The 17398-nt window shown below is 51.1% G+C and overlaps 1 protein-coding gene across 2 annotated transcripts in view; it reads right to left on the reverse strand.

Moving 5' to 3' along the window:
• LOC111145392 (C-terminal binding protein 2) overlaps window positions 1–17398 on the reverse strand; it is a 153746-nt gene that overhangs the window by 88594 nt on the left and 47754 nt on the right. Inside the window, exon 3 of one of the 2 annotated variants that reach the window (XM_022500265.1) lies at window positions 17043–17144. The gene's annotated coding sequence lies outside the window, so the exon portion shown is untranslated. Of the gene's footprint in view, window positions 1–17017; window positions 17145–17398 lie in introns of both variants that reach the window. The other variant, XM_022500266.1, reaches the window with a different exon arrangement.

A 17398-nucleotide genomic window follows, 5' to 3' on the forward strand; every position in this document is an offset into this window, starting at 1 on the left:
AAAAAAAAAAAAAAAAAATCGTTACAGAACACTGGGATGGGGAATGGGGAAAAGAAAAAAAAAAAAATCACCAAGTTCTACCAACTAAAGATAACCACTATGAAATACTCATCAAGTTTCACATGAGTATTTTCTACGGTTTTCTAATTTGTAAATGTACATTCAATATTGTATCTTTCCACTCAGACCAGCCTTCTATTTATGTTATTTCAAACTGTGAAGGCATCGTTTTTTAAAGAATTCGCTATTTTCCCCCCTGTTGGATGCTTGGGGTATCTTTTATGCCATTAAATAACACCACGATAAAACATCTCGAGGGAGTAAAGCTTTTTGTGGCACCAGGTGGGGAAGGGAGATTACTAGGTCAAAGGGCATGTGTGCTATTTTGGAAGGACTGATGCTGGTTTCCACGTTCCTCTGACACTAACCTATTAACCTTCCTCCCAGGGACACACCAGTGCACACGCACGCACGGCACTCTCCGTCTACCGGGTTTGGTTCTGCAGTAGAGTCAGGCCTCTGGACGGCCTTGGAGTGGAGCAGGGGTGGTGGCCTCTCCGGGACAGGTGCCCAGCCTCTGGACAAGCCCACGGTGGAACAGACTGCTGCTTTTCCTACCAGCGCCAGAGCCCAGTGATGTCCTGCGAGATGAGCCAACGCACTTAAAAAAAACCTCGTGTTTCCACGAGAGCCTCCTTCAGTGAGATGCTCACACCAGGGGCGTTGGTGGCAGTACCAGGATCACAGTCCACCTTCTGGAGAGACAGGTGGCTGTTTAAAGGCAGTGTCCAGCCTTGCCCAGCCCCGCCTGTCCGCTAGGCAGTTCAGGAACGGCACCCAGGGCAGGGGACCCTGGGACCGAGTATCTCTTGTGTCTCTGCTCCTGCCTTTCCCTCAGCCCCACGTGCAGCTGACGGCCTGCCAGGACCAGAGCCATCCATCCTCTGGCCTGCCTTCTTGGCAAGCACCGGAATCCTTCTACCAGGGTTCAGAACACCCCAGTGTTTTGGAGACAGGTCTTCGCTGCCCATGTCCTACGATCCGGGGGGTGCGGACGGTGCACCCACCGGAACCCGGACCCACCAAGGAAACAGAAGGCAGACTTGGTATCCCCATGCTCACCAGAAAGGCACGTGCCCCCAGCCGCCCCTCCTCACCCCCTCCGAGGGCCTGTCAACTCCCCTCCCCTATGTATATGGTACAACCACTTCAGCAGGTCCTATTTTAGGCAGATTTTCCACATTAGGAAGCAAATTGGTTAAAATCATTGTAAGATACACCTCCTACTCATGACACTTTGTTTAATTCAAAGTCAAATAGCAAAGCAGGAGAGTGGGCTGTTTAGCACATTTATAGATTTATAAATGGCCTTTCTGACCAGCACCCGGGCCGCCCTGCCCCCTCCCCCTTCTTGCAGCCACAGCTGGGTAGGAATTCACTGACCTAATAGCACCGGACAGATAATTCCTTGCCTGGGGGAAAGACTGGCAAAGCCCATGGCATCTGCCATTTCCAATCTATGTTTCGAGATGGTGACTAGGGGCTTGTGCCAGGAAGCGGGGGGGAGGGAGGGTGCACCCCTCACTCTCCGGGAAAACTTGACAATCCTACAGCCGGCGCGGAGGCACGGCTTTGCACCAGAAAGTCCGGGCCTCTGATGCAACTCAATCATCTCGAAGCCGGCACTGCAGAAAATAATTGAATTAAAGAGTTGCTGTAACTCATTCAAGGGAGAGAGCAGCCATCCAGTGGGAAACAGAGACAGTGCCGTTAAAATCCGCCGACTTCTGGAGATAGCGAGAAAAAAGGCAATATAATGTGGTTCAAAGGACAGATGGGACTTTCCTAATTGTCCCCAGATTCCTCGCAGCAGGGGTGGTAACTAAATGGTTTCAATTAAAAGTTAAAGAAACAGAGAAAAGCAGGCGTAAGTTATGCCTCGTGCCTATAAGGCTGTCGATGCAGACTGAGAGGGCTGCTTTGTGCTGATTCCCAGCAGCCCGGCCTCAATGGCACACGAGCAGGGAAGCCGTCCCAGCATGCAGCCGTGACAAGGTGACACGTGAACGTGCGTCAGATGCACGGTCACGAACACCCGTGGAGTCTAACGGAGCCGAGTGAAAGCCAAGAGCCCACCTCTCCGTGTCAGTTCCCTTCCGTCTGCCGAAGCTGCGGCCTCCCAGCCCCCTGGATGGGATGGAAGGATGGGATGGAAGGATGGGATGGAAGGATGGGATGGAAGGGGGGTGGGCCCAGGGGCGGAGAGCATGCGTTTGTGGGAAGGCTGCAGAACCCGCCTGGGCAGGGCGCTAGGGGAGACAGATCAGTGCCACTGCAGGCTCCATCCATCCACGCGGCTCGGGCACAACACAACAGGCGTGGAGCTAGCATCTGCCCCTTGGAGCGGTGACCTCAACCGGGGAGCACTGGCCACCCCAGGCACATTTCATGACGTCGGGACTCATTTGTGGTGGTCACGCGGGGCAAGAAGGGCGGGTGGACAGAGGCCAGGGGAGCTGAGAAGCTCCTACAAAGCACAGGATGGCCTCCCAACGAGGAATGATCTGATCTAAAGCATCATCGGGGCCAGGCTGAGACACTCCCTTAAGGGAATCCTCAGTTAAAGCGTCTGGAATTCAAAGGACTGAGAAAGCTAAGAAATGAGCTGGAGTCCAGTACACACAGGCTAGCCTATCACCAACGCGGGACAGAAGAGACTTCACGGCTGTGAAAGGGACAGCTGGAGGCAAAACAATGGGGTCAACTAAGTGCATCAAGGGAGCAGAGAAGATGAACAAGAGTGAGCCGCCCCCCCCGCCCCCACCAGGAGGAGCTCGGTAACCACGCTGTTCGTGTTCCCAGCCAGGAGACAATCCGACCCAGTCCGGCCCACAGCCCAGCGCAGCTGACGCAGACATGAGGCTCCCGGAGTTCATCTGGCGACCTGAGGAGGCGAGCAGCTGGATGGGCATAGGGCGGGAGGGGGGGGGTGCAGGCAGTTCTCTGTGCACACTCGGTCCACATTACAATTCCCATCCAGACCACCCAACTGCTCTGTACCAGCTGCACACCTATGAACAGATTTCAGAGTACCAAATCGCTCCACGTAAGACCGTTCCTAACTGACAAAGGCAAAGAGAGGGATGGAGGGTCCCAGAAAAGCCAAGTTCAATGGATAAGACCCTAAAACCACTCAGTAACCAGCAACCACCAGTCCCATGTCCCAACTCTCAGGACATAGTCTTGTCTGGGCCCAATGGTCAGTATAACCAGGTGGGGGAAGGAGGGTCCTGGCATCCCCCTAGGAAGTTCCAAGTCAGTCTTGTCAGGTCCCCAGGACCCTGGTGCTCCTGGAGTCTCTCCTAGAAGCTCTTTGTACAGCAGGCCCAGAGATGAACCAGGAGAACAGAGAAGGGTGGTGGGGGGGTCACTTCTTTCCTCCCCCTTGTAAATACTTGTGACTTTGTTCTTTGTCCTCATTGTAAAAACAAAAACCCCACAGCATGGTTATCACAACAACAAATCCGGGAATAAGTAACAACATTTGAATATTCCTTCACTACACAGCACCACTATTAATTAACTTACCATATTACAGTTAATATTTCCTGCTCAGTTTGTTTTGTTTTGTTTTTCCTGAGAGTAGGTTAAAGAGGAAGACACTAAACCCAGACTTGAACCTGCTCTATGGGGGGAGAAAAAAACCACCCAGAGTTAGGAAAAGTGGAAAAGCAAACACAAATGTGAAATAAAATACTAGAGTAATGACAAAATTTCCTGTGTGATTGGGACTGAAGCCTCAGGAATCCAGTAGTGACTGATCAATACTGCGTACTTCCCAAATCAAACGCAGGGACAACAGATGGCACGCCCAAACCCACAGGCCAAATACAGAACCAAGAGAGACAATTATTAGCCACTAGATGAAGCCATTAGATTAAGGCACATGGTTGTTTACTGAGCTCTATGTGGAGAGACTCCTCTACTCAGTGGTCAAGTTACCAGACACAGTTCCGCCTGACAAAATCCTCTCATCATATACATTAAGGTTTAAAAAAGGAAGGAAGGAAAAAAGGAAGGAAGCTAACCCAGGTAAAAAATACAAAAGTCTATGTAGCATGAAATATCTCCAAGACACTTGTTTGGTGAAATTAACTAGTGGTTTAATAGGGGGAAAAGCCTGATATACAAGAGTGCCCCAATTTCTTCAGAGAAATTAACATTTCAATCCTGTTTTTATCTAGAAGTCATTAAACTGTGCAACATGAATTATAGGGACTACAGCAGCGAATTAACTCTATTCATCAACGAAGTCCAAACACTTTAGAGTGCATCTGTAATGAAAAAATAGCTCTACATTTCTGCCTCTTCTCATTAAAGTAAACCAGTTTTCTCTCTCTCAGTATATAAAACTGTCTTCTCTTCATATAATTTATATTACCATAAGCCGGCTCACATTCTAAACTATTACACGCCTCCAATTAATTTTTGCAGCTTTTGCCTGAAAATTTAATGAGATAGTAGTGGGTGAGCCTGCTGACTCTAGATTATGTGTGTGCTCCCAATATTAATGTTGGCATAACAAAATAATCTGATCCGTACCTGATGAGTGTGTCCCCCGCTGCCCCATGGTAAAGGTAACGTGTAAACTGGGGCGACTCGTTTTCCTCTTTTAAATCCAATTACAAAATTTACTAGTCTCAAATTAAAATGCCCCCATGCATCAACCTGGAGGAAAGGAGAAGGCAGCAGCGCAGTGTAATTATCCCCCAGCTCCATTTCTATAAACATTTCAGCCAACGGCGAAGACGGGTGGCTGTTTGTCTAAGACCAAGCTCTCTACCATGGAGGCTAAAGCGAGGCTGCACTTGTCAAAGCTGATTCCGAGACGCAGCGAGGGCAATCGCCCAGTTGAGGACGGGGTCCAAGGACTCTCTTACCCAGTCTAGCTGCAGGCACCCCTGGGGCATACATGCCACCTGTGGGGTCCACATTCCCAGGTGTGCCGACATACGGGCACCCCAGGGTTCAAGTTCAGCCAGAGACAGAATAGGTTGGACGTGCGGACAACTCAAGGATGGGACTTGATGGCAGGTCCTTTGTAGGGATTAAGGATCTAAGTGCAGACAAAAGGGAAAAGAGGCCAAAAATGACAGTGCAGGGGCAGCAGTCAATAACCACCATCCAAAGGACCCACCATGCAAGGGTCTTACTAATCTGCACCGAGACCTCAGCCATCGTCACTGGCCTGCGGGGAAGGAGGTGCTGGCAATGGAAGCTTGGGCAGATCCCTCCAAAAGCAAAGCCTGATCCTTGCCTACACTGGTAAGGACGCTTAGCGGTGACGGGAGACTACACAGCACTGAGCAGAGCGGTGGGATGGGGTTGGCCCTTAACACGTCATTTAGTTGGAATCGTTGTGTGTTAACAGCCCATAGGAAAGCCAGGGAGTGAGTGGGGCAGGAGGAGGGGCGAGAAGAGCCTCCTGTTCCGCCTCTCCCCTGACTTTGGCCCACACCCCAGCTGCGCCTTCCCAGTGCCGGTGAGACAGCTGGGGGTCTGCTTCTGCTGAACAGACACAGACAGACCTGGAGGCTTGAGCTGCCAGGCTGGCACCAGTCCAGCCTGGGGACCTTGCTACTGCCATGTCCACGGGGCTTGTCCTCAGCCGGGGCCAGCCCTGCAGGTGAGCTTAGTCTGTGGGGGAAAGGAGCACCGAGCCCCACACACGAAACTCAACAAGCTCACCTGACCGTGAGCACTTAGCCCAGGGGGATACCCCGTCCTAGAGATGGTTTCTTTGTACCCAAACCTGGGGATGTACAGAGATGACAGAGTGGCTATCAAACCAATAGCTGATCAGGAACATCCAGTATCAAACCTTTCCATACCCAATGTCTGAGCTGCCTGCGGGGGGCACCGTGGGTAGGGGGCAGTGATGGCACAGAACATGCTAGGGTACAGCTCCACCCTGGACCCAGGTTCAAATCCCACATCTGCTCCTCCAAGTCCCAAGAGAAGTCAGTTAACCTCCATTATCCATTAACATCCTAGGAATGAATAAGGTCAGCTCCCTCCACAACCCTCACAGGCCCAGCCACACAGACGGGGCCAGACGAGGCCACATGCTTGGGACTGACGGGCACGCGCGGAACGCTCAGCTCCCCGGGCTTCCTTCTCCGTTGTCGTTACTGCCGGGCCTCTCTGCCCTCCAAATAGTCACTTTCAACTCTGCTTTCCACAGCAAGGGAAAGCCTGCGACATAAGCTACAAGCCCCGACACTTGGGCTCACTGGGGAAAAAACCTGCCTCCCCCAACTCAGCCCCCAAGGAGGAAGACTCCTCCTCCTCCAGGCAGCACCGAAGGGTGCAGCTCCTTCCTCTCCAACAGGCCAAGTCGGGACCTTCTTGGCTCCACAAACTACTAACAAGTTTGTGTATAAAGAAAAAAAGGGGGGAGGCTCTTGAGTTACCCAAACCACTGCCTGAGGGGAAGCAAAACCAGGGCAGGCAGCATCACCTAAGAGGACTACCTAGGAGGAGAGACGGTTCTAAGGAGTGCCTGGGCCCCACTGTCACTTGCTCTGAAGCCATCGCTCCAGTCAGTCTGGTCTAGGCTGGACAAGGCTTATGGGGGCTGAGACCAGGTCCGGCCATCCTGGATTCTTCCCAGAACCAATCCCAGTGCTCTCTGGCCAGAGGCACCCCCCAAACAGGATTCTACAGGGGCTCAGGGCTGTAGCTCAGGGGCTAATTCCAAGGCACTAGGAAAAGCCCCCCCCCCCCATTCCACACCGCCAAAGCCCTGGGGCAGACATGGGATGTCTCAGCAAGGTCACATACAGACCGTGAAAACCTTCTCCTATGTTGGGGAACAGAAGCTATTAACCGTGTTACTGGCAAGCACAGATGTTGTCTATATCTAAAAATTCCCAAATAGATCAATTAGCATGTTATAAAGAATTTACTTTCATTTTCCCTTGGCAGATCATAAAAGCCCAAACACAACACCCAGTTCGAAACTGACAAGCGCGTACAGCAGAAGACGCTCCGTTAAACGCAGACAACAGGAAAAGTAAATGGTATTTATAATGATCAGCCACCTAATTAATTCTAAGAGTAGAATGTCAAAAGCTATAAATCCATTTCTTTGGTAACCGAGGCTCAACATCAAACAAGTCACTTCCACGCTGAGAAGGGCAGCCCTAACATCATCCCGACATTTGCATCCGGCAACAGGGCTGTCTCGTGGGTTTTCCAGGGAAGGTATTTGGACTCTATGTGGAAAAGCAACAGAAATAAATATACTTGTGCGTGCGCACACACACACAGACACACACACAGTAGCAGGAATAGAATCTGAAATGAGAACAGCTTCAGTGCTACAAATGCAGGTAAGTATTAACAGACTCCCAGGAAGCGTGTTCATACCCCCTGTGGCAATTAGCTCAGTTTAGAGGGAGAAATTCTCGGCTCCTGCCCGTGTGAAGAAACCTGGGGGCCTTTGTGTTTCTTCAGCTTGCCCAGGGAGGGTGCAGATAATAGAGAATTCTCGGACAGACCGAAGTGTAACAACACAATCATCCTCTGAAACTTTGTGCCTTTTCCTTACTTGTGCCTTTAGAAACCACCTTCTAGGGGGAGGCGAGGGGGAGGGAGAAATGCACAGGCAGCCTAAGAGCAAGAGGGATATGAACTGAAATTGGTAACAGGTGCAGAGTTGTCCTTCTTCCTATACTTCCCGAATGTTCTTCCTAGATTGCAAATCAAAATCTGCATTTAAATAGAATATTTTTAATGTAGAAAAGAGGAAGCCCTAGGGTACAGAGGTATTGCATTCAATATCTACGTGCACAACATTGCATTTCAAATGAGATGCGGCGTTTTGAAAATTTACTGAATATATTACATATTCCAAATTGTCTTGTTATTACCACTATTTTTACTCAATTCTCCTAATAGGTGTGTTTCTTTTATGACCAGGACTGTTAATAAAAGTAATGTGATATTACATCATGCTATCAATTGAATCTTGAGAAAAGATTACAGCGATCCCAGGATCTGATAAGCCCCGGGCTCTGATCATTCTAGCCATTATTCAGTGTGAAATTCAAACAGTCTGAATTCATTAACATTGGTTGCTACAAATCTGCATTTTCAGACGTCGCCATAAAACGCAGGAGTCCAAACCAAGTGACCTGAATGGAACAGCCTTTTGCGGAAAGTAGCCCTGACCACCAGCCTGTCCCTGCACGGTCCTGGGTGCTGATCCTCTCCACAGCTGACCCACCGCTGCTGGCCTCACACTTGATGTTCGGTCATCTGGGAAAATTGCAGGGACCTCGGGCCACTGATAAGAGAGTGATGACGCGTTCCCAGTGGAAGACCACATTGCTAAATGGGTCCCCAGGTTGCCAGTCACATCCAGGCACAGGACCTTGACTCCAACACCTCCCAGCTCCGTGTGGCTCAGGTCAGCCTGCCCTCACAAAAGCAAGAACTCAAATCCAATGTGCATTTGTGAGAAAGATTCACCCTTTGTCCCTTGATGAAGAAAGGTCACTGTGAGGTTGACTGGGGTGGTGGGGGGGTGGGGGGAGACTTCCAAAGTCCCAGGAGGAAACCACAACAGAACTGTCATGAGCAGGAAGTCTGGCATTCTAGCCATCTTTCATCTAAATGTTCATGTAACCTTGACCACAGGTGTGTGTTGTCTGCTGTGGGCAGGTCCCCAGGGCTGCCTCCCAATCCGACGGCGTGGCCAGCTCATTTACTGAAGCTGCTAATAATGGAGGACAGCAGTAGTCATCCCCAGGAAGCCCCTTCTAGGGGCCAGGTACCAGCTAAGCCAGGGCGTCACTCAACACCCAACCTGAGATTAACCACTCCTGTTCACCCCCATTTGGCAGAGGGGGAGCCTGACGCACTAAGCACAGGAGGCTCCAATCTGCCCAAGGTCAACGTCATCAGGGGAACCCACGTTTCACCACAGGCATTTCCTGGCCCCGCCCTCAGGACCCTTCCCCCCCACCCGTCCCCAGGGCCTGGGCCAAGTCTTTTTGCCTCTGCAACTGGAGCCTTTCTTTACCTTTCCCCGAGCAAACACGCGGAAAACGTGTGCCAAAGCCGTGGGGCTGCCGGAGGGAGCGGCTGCTGGGATGGATTCCACGCTTGAGAGCTGGGCCGCTTCCCCGCCAAGCCGAGGGCTGCATCAATCCGCTGTTTAAACACACAGGCAGAAGGCTTTCCGGCCTTAAACAGGCCTCTGCGGCACTGCCACTTACGCCCGTGGGAGATCAGAGTACAAATCAATACGAATCCTCCTTCCTGGAGGAAGCTGCAACCCTACCTTGCGGTGTAGAGGTCATCTTCTGCTGTAATTAGGAAGTAGCAGGGAGTTTCGACTGAATTATGAAAGGCCAGGGCTCTCAAACTTAAGGTTTTCAACAAATGTGGGGCTGGGGCTTGTCAGTTCCACATGCAGGAAATGCCGGCTTCCAAATCACCAAAGGCAGGCAAAGGAGGCGGCCAGCACGCCGGGTCCATGAAGGAATTTGATACACAGGCCATCTGTCCTCCAGTCCCAAGGGACCTGGGGCCACGAGGCTCTGGGAGCCTGCTGGGCCTTCTCACCGTCCTCGTAGTCCCTGTTCAGATGTGGTCACAGTAGCCAGATGTGCAAGCGCCCTTGCCCACTAGGCGACGGTGAGCCACCCTGAATTCAAACTCCCCACCCTCCCTGCACAGAGGGGAAGCCAGGAGTGCCTTTGCCTTCCCGCCTCTGAAAGCTCAGGAACACATATACCTCCCCTCAGAGGGACTGTACCACGCTGGTTTGCCTTCCGTCTGCAGAAGACACTCAGAAGCTAATGCCTTGCAGACCGGTGCTGGGACGGGCCCCCCTGCCTGGGCCCGGCCACCCCACCCTTCCCCAGCCCCACCGCAGCCTGGGATCCACTCATTCAAGAAACAGTCCTGTGGAATCCAGAACAGGGGGACCAGGTACAGAAAAATGAAGGAGGTGAGGGGAGCAGCGGGCATGGTTTCTACCTCAGGAAGCTTGCCGGTGGTTATCACTCTGGAAGTTTCCATGGACTTAGAGCACTGCTCCTTAACCTTTATCATTCAATTTCACCTGATAGTCTCAAGGCGTGGCATCACCAGGGAGTAAAATCCCAGGGAGAAGCTGCACGCACAAGGACTAAAAGGGCTCACAGCACATCACGGGCCACCTCCTGCACTCATCCATGTGAGGACCCAGCAAAGCCAGACCCTGCAGACGATCATACAGAGAGATGCAGAGGAGACCAAGAGGCCAAGGGCAGCTTGATGGAGTCTAGACCTCCCAGTCCTGCGTTCCTGAAATGGGAAGGCAGACCGCGTTTTCGGCCTGCAGAAGCTGGCGGGCCTGGCGGGGACCCGAGGGGCACGCCCGAGAACCTGACCCGCCATGCCCTCGTCCCAAGCTGCCCTGGGAAGAGGGAGCAAAAGCACCAGCCATCTGAACAGCCTCACCCCGCGCCCGATGGAAACCGATAGCCCCTCCTGCCGAGCTCCAGCTGAATTTTTCAAGGAGTTGCAGGTTACACCCAGTCCAGGCCAACAAAGGTTTCCTTTGAGTTAAACAATGTATAGCTGAACCGGAAGAGGGAAGGCGACCACAGAAAAGGTGTTGGGTTACAAGGCACAGGAACCAGATCACTTTACCACCAAGACTTGTTTTCTGCAAATCGTCCCTATGAAAAGGCAGCATGACACTGTCCCATAAATCAAAGCCCACCTCAAACGCATCCGATCAGGGGCTGGCGCGGGGACACCCAATCCTGTCCTCCCGGAGAAAGACCGGGGCTGGGAGACTGGGGTCCTTTGTGGAAGCCACTGTCGTTAGTGCACATTTATGAAGAAACAGAAACGAACACCGGGATCAGATGCTTGGAACCGCTCCTCACGCACGGTTCGAGTTTTCACCCCCCCCCCCCACACGTTAACTGTTCCCCATAATGTTCTATCTTTTTGCCATATATAATTAATTTTACCAGCCATCTCCAACTTATCCCATAGGCTGGTGCTGGTTCTCTTAAACAGTACACTGCTGAGAAATTGATTTGTTGGCTCCCTGTGCCTAAAGAACCCACATAATGAAATATGTATAAATGTCACTGGTCGGGCTGCTTCTGAGGATAGAGTCCAAGAAGGCGCTCCTTCTACCCCCCTGCACAGGGGTCCCCTCGTGGCACATATCCTCATGGATTACTCACAGGCCCCCACACAAAAACCAGTGAATTACACTGCATTTTCTTCTAAAACCTCCTATTTATCCTTAACTGGTACAAGTCTAAGGGAATTATCTTAATTGCTATGTGCAAAGAATGAATTGCAATGTTAACCAAGAAGACTTTATTTTTAACAGCTTGGATCCAGGTGGGAGTGACCGAGTTTGCCAAAAATAAGGAATCGATCAATGATCAATCAGTCAGTCGAGCAAATGTGTTCTGCTGGGAGCTAGCTGGGAGCTCCAGGCAAACAGTCACGGGGACCCCACTTCCACCTGGGGACAGCTGGATTCTCAGCTATTTCCCAAAGGCGGGATTCAGAAAATGCTTAAACGTGGATCCAGAAACTGGATGATGAAGGACTGAAAATACCAGGGCTCTCTCCATGTCACATGGGCAGTACATGGAGTATTTCTTTAGCATCTGCAGCAGAGGGAGGGGAGGCTACATTTAAGGTAACGCCAGATTACACTTGAACCTAGGGAGGCGGCGTGTGTCCCTCCATTAACAAAGCTTGATGGGGGCACAACAGGAATTGCTTACAACCCAGACCAGGCTCAAAGAAAGTTCCTGGTCTAGGCATTCTAGAAGTCATAGTTAACAGTAGCAACACACAAGCCCTACCCAAAAATATTCACAGGATAAAACTACCTTTTCCTTTCCTGCTAATCACTCTGGGAACGCCTGTTCAGAGCTCCCAACATTTTCACTGGAGAAAGTTCACTTCCTTGCCCACGCACATACCTTATAATACTTATTACGTAGCTTACTGTAAACAAAGTATCGTTTCCTTCCACCAGCGGAGGCGTAACCCTCAGGCCACCACCTCCCTCCCGCTCCTCCCTGTTCTCTTAACACCCGCACCTCAAGCCTCAGGGGAAAAGGACAAGGATCTGTCCACTGACAATCACCTTCGATGTCCCAGAACATGGGCTGCTGTTCCCCAGGCCACTGCGGGGGGGGGGGACCAGGGGTAGGACAGCCTCTATCGGGGGCTTGTTTGGGCATCCGTGACGGCTGGCCTTCCGGGAGCTGGCTCTGTGCATCATGGCCACACCCTTGGGGGCAAGCAGCCATCCATGGTCAGCCCCCACTTCACATGGACCAAGTGCAAAGGGAAGGGACAGATTCGTGGCACACTTGACATTAGGAACATACCAGAGAGCAGTGACCCCAGAAGTCCTCACCAACTGCAAAGGGGTCCTGTGATGATGCTGGCACAGCCCGTAATGCTACTGCGGTGTTTGGGCAGAGGACAAGGGGAGCCTGAGCCCGGGCTACACCATCAGGGTCTCCAGCTCTGTTCTCTCACAGGTCCCGCGTGCCAGCAAAGAGATCTGACTGTCAAGTTCCTCCCTTTTCCGGAAGAGGGAGACGGGCCACACGTCCACGTTTCCCAGCACGACCCGTGGGTGGGTGCTGCACAAGGCTGCGGTTCCTCCCGCACCACGGCTCGCCAGCCGGGCCCACCAGCAAGAGCACAATTCGGCAGAGACCCACCCTGGCCCGGAACCCCAGGAAGTACCAACAGGCTTGCGTATTCCGGACACACGGAGGACAGAGTGAAAATTTAAAACCCTCTGTTCCATTCCGTGCCTCCCTGGCTGGTTAAGCGGCTGTGACAAGGACCATGGTCCTGAGGAGTGGGACACGGGCAAACATCAACAACACGAAACAAACCCACCAGGACGAGTCTGGAGGCTGGGCCCAGAGTCTGGAGGCTGGGCCCATACGGTGTGGACAAAGAGGAACTCCTGAGAACAAGGACAAGGCGGGGCCTTGGCTGGATGATCTCCGCCAAAGCCACGGCAGGATTCGGAGATTCTCGGGAGGAAGGAACACGGGCTGAATCAACACCTCCCAGAGAACGGCTCCCATGGGAGCTTGGATCTGCGGCTCAGGAAATAAAATCCAAACAAGACCGAAGCACCCAGAGCCCAGCTGGGGCCTCCTCCCGTCTCTGCAGAGCTGGCTGAAGCCCCACCAGCGTCCCCCAACCTCATCTCAGCCTCCTGACTGTTCCTCATCCAGAGAGCTCCCCCCCAGAGAGAAGGCCCTGCGAGTCTGTCTCCGGTTTGCGGTTTCCGATGTCAGCAGTCTTGCCTCTGGCCGAAAAGCTGGAACGGGATCCCACGTCCCTCGTGTAGGCCAAGAGCTCAGGAGGACCCCGGAGGCTACGGTGCCAGGGCCAACACACTCACCTCACGATGTAGCTATCGGCTTCTAGAGTAGGGCAACACTGCCCTTCTGTTTATCGGGAAAGAAATCAGTCTTGGCAGAAACAGGGCAGAGGCCCCAACGGCCAGGCAGAGGGCTCCATGGAACCCTGCTGGCCCACGCAAGCCGCACTGCGGATGGTCAGCTCAGCCTGGCGCCCACAGAAGGCCGAGTGAGACTCTCCCCACCCAGTAGGCACAGCCATCACCGGGACCCTGGGGACCCCTCGCTTCCACCTTTCCTTGTGCAAGGGCGGGGGGCTTGTGAAGTGGACTGGGCTTGCACATCCTTATTACGACCTGGAAGAGTAACTCAGTGCCCAAGCATCTAGGGGTGCGAGCAGCCGGATTCACGGCCATGTCCTGGCCAAACCACAGCCAGTGCGACCCAGTCATCATTTCTGGAATAAAGGCCGAGAGCTTTGATTTGCACTTCCACGTATCTACAGACGGTTAACAAAAAGCGCTTCCTCCTACCGCTTCTGTTGCGATCCCAAGCTAACGGGGGGCTGCTGCGCGAACGGTCAGTTACAGCAGTCCTAGAACAACAACACCCCATCTGACCTGATGCAGAACGGATTCTGGTTCCAGGAGAAACCAGCAAGCCAGAGGGCATTTGGGGTTTCCATTTTAACAAGTAGCAACATACAGAACGAAGAGTGAAACTACCCCAAAAACGCCAAGATGTAAACTTCCATGTCATGATTCATTCGTGATGACAAAATGAGCTTCTCTGCAGGAAGAAAACTCAACTGTTTCATGTGAAATTTATTTTTAAAAAGGCTATAAACCAAAATAATGAAGTCTAGAGTAACAGGCACACGACGCTCTTCAATGAGGACGTCCTCAAAAATACCAAGGTCAGAAAGACCATAGAAACAGTTCTAGAGCCTCGAAGGTCTGCCATCCTGAGGCTGTGGCTTTTCATGAGTTTTGTGCAAAACATCTACTTCCTTCTCCTCCGCCCACATTAAACAAGATTTGTCTAGACTGGAGACCTCAGCAGGTGAGTTACCGAGTTGAAATCAACACGTGGGTCCCTCCTCAGGTGGCAATGCCAGGTGTCCCTCTTAGGCTGTTGTGTATCGACCAGACTCAGCAGCTGGCAAAAACAGGGCTACAACCTACTGGGCACAGTGACGAGCCACAGACCAGAGCTCTGAGAGCCAACACACGTGTCCAGGGACATGCGGGAACCCCAGCCCCCCTGTACTTGTGAGGGTGGTCGGGCAAAGAACTCCCCGGCAGGATGCGGGGGCACGGGGGGCTACAAGCCAACAGGGTTTGGTCCTAGACAGATCACCCTCCCGGCACAACGGCCATGCTCTGGCTGTGGACGACTCCAGGGTGATCCCAAACACCTTGAGCTCCTCCAAGGTGCTGTTTCCCCAAATGATGCCCCAAACACAGAAGCGGGAACGAGTGTATCAGGCCAAGTGTCTGAGCGCTTCAGTTCTGGGGAAAGATTTGTTCTCAGGAGCAGTGTTGTAACCGCATTCTGATACAGATGCATTTCTGGAAAGCGAACGTTCTTCTCTGACATCGAAACAATCGAAAAATGGAGCCTGCGTGGTTCAATTATCAGGTTGAGTCCAATGAAAAGGGGTTCCTCAACCATTTTTGATATATATATATATATATATATTTTTTTTTTTTTTTTAAAAGCCCATTTCATCTATTTCATTTTTACTATGAATTCTTACATTCCTAACTTCAGAGAAGAGTTTTCCAATCCTATGGTTTCTATAAAATGTACTAAGCATTACTCTCCAGTTCTGGGTATCCAATGGAGATGTTCCCCTGGCCAGCGGTGAGCCTCAAGCACCTTTCAGTGAAGTACTTGACACAAGCCACCACCAGTGTCTGGACACAGAACTGGACGCCTGTGGGAGGGAGTCTGCTGGTTTGCCATCACCATGGTCATGACCCATGGAAACCATCTTCAGTCCCGGCACCCAATACTGAAACCAGCAGGTCCACAAAGATTCTGTAAAAACATCTCTCTGCCTGAGGAACCTGGATTAGACTCCAGCACATGGAGTCTTCAAGGAAAGTTTCTTTGAGAAGGATGCATGAAAGAAAAGGGTTAATATTGGTCTTGAAGGGCAAAACTGAAGGTCTATGGCTGAGCGTAGCCATCATGACTTACTAATAAATACACCCATCTCCCCCCAAAGGATGTTCAGTATTTCTAGTCTCCCGCCCTCCCCAGTGCTAAGGTTCCTAGAATTGTTTCAAGAACATGGAGTCTCTCTGAGGTCAAGCCCTCTCTCGGGTCACTCCCAGGAGAAGCTTCGGGACTACAGCACCAAATTTAATCTTTAAAAAGGCAGGGGATCTAGGGGACCATCAGAACCCAACTATTGAATTCCCACATAAGACTTCCAAATCCCTAGAAGAGACTGAGGTCCCAGGTAGTTTTCCATCAGGATCTGCAACTGCCCCTACCCCATGGGGAGGGGTGGGGGGAATACACAGTGAGACCCTTCCCTGTGCCCCAAGTCTGTCTGCTGGTCGGCAGTCTATCTGCTGGTTAGGGTTGGGCTGTGGTTGTGCTCAGCCTCCCGCCCACTGGTGCTCACAGAGGAATACTGCACGCAGGTCTCTAACGGAGACCAGGTCCGAGAAAGCTGGCCCCAAGCCCACAGGGGTGCACCTGCCCAATCTCCAAACCAGAGACTACACGCTATCCAACACTTTGGGCAACATGCCCAGGGGTTTGACAGAAAGGACACTGAGAAAATTCGCTCTCACACTCTTTGTCTTGCTTTTAAACGATGCTGTTAGCTCAAGGAGAAAACATTTTTTTCCCAGCAGGGTTAACATCAATCACTCCCGAGAAGTTGCCATTTTGAGACTTTGAGTTAAGATGCGGGTTTTGTGAAAAATGGCAAGCGGCGTGTTGCAACCAGACTCTGGACCTCCAAACCTTGCTCTGGGTAAAGGACTGAACTACATCGATCGAGGATTTTCTCAGCCACACTCCGAGGGAGTGCGGGCAAAATTGAATGCTCTCCTCGGAGCACACCCACATCCCCAATCAACGCCACCAGAAAAAAATCGTTTCCTGCTCAAGACATCCTGGAGGCTGGCAGCTCTTAAAATCCAAGCTCATCAGCAAGCGGCTTTCTTTCTAAAGACGTCCGACTACCTTTTCACTTGGGGTGGCATAAGACTATCTCCCCAATTCATTTTTATTCTTTGTAATTAATACGTCAAAAAGTCCTAAACACGACTTCCATTCTGCCTTGAGTTTCCTAGTAGTATAATTTCCGTTGACTTATCTCTGTAGCAGCAGCGACAGCAGAAACAATCACTTTACACTGAACTATATTGCTTCAGAGTTAATTACATGTATTTTGCTTTTGATAAATGAAAATACCAGATGCAATTAATTGAAAGACAGTCCATAGGATCCCGCTATTAGACATCCCAATGAAACACCCCGAGCCTGCTGGCAATCCATAGCCATCAACTAATTGAAAACGCATTCCAGAGGGGTTTTAAAAAAAAAATCTGAGCTTTTACCTGGAGATATTTTACAGGAACTCACCAATATAAATCTGTCCACAAACTATAGGTCACACGATGGGCTGTCCGTCCTTTGAAGGGAATCCAGCGTCATTGGTTCAAAACCATTTAAGGCGATGAAAGTCTGAAAGTACAATAAATTGGGTCAGTGGTGCCAGAGCAGTGATTTTTTTTTTCCCCTCTGTTGTTTACATCTAGCCATTCCTTAATTGCATTTTTCCAATGCGTTCGATTCTAAGCTACCAGAGGTTATTAAATGGTTTCATTAAAAATACTATTTGTCTTGCTTTAGTCACACACCAGATCAAATTAAACAGTAGAGCACCAGAACAAATGAACCCTTTCCATCTATTCTGACACAGAGCCAAGTGTGCAAGA

This window comes from Enhydra lutris, unplaced genomic scaffold (assembly GCF_002288905.1).
Source record: "Enhydra lutris kenyoni isolate GAN:26980312 unplaced genomic scaffold, ASM228890v2 scaffoldscaffold12, whole genome shotgun sequence".
Lineage (NCBI taxonomy): Eukaryota > Metazoa > Chordata > Mammalia > Carnivora > Mustelidae > Enhydra > Enhydra lutris.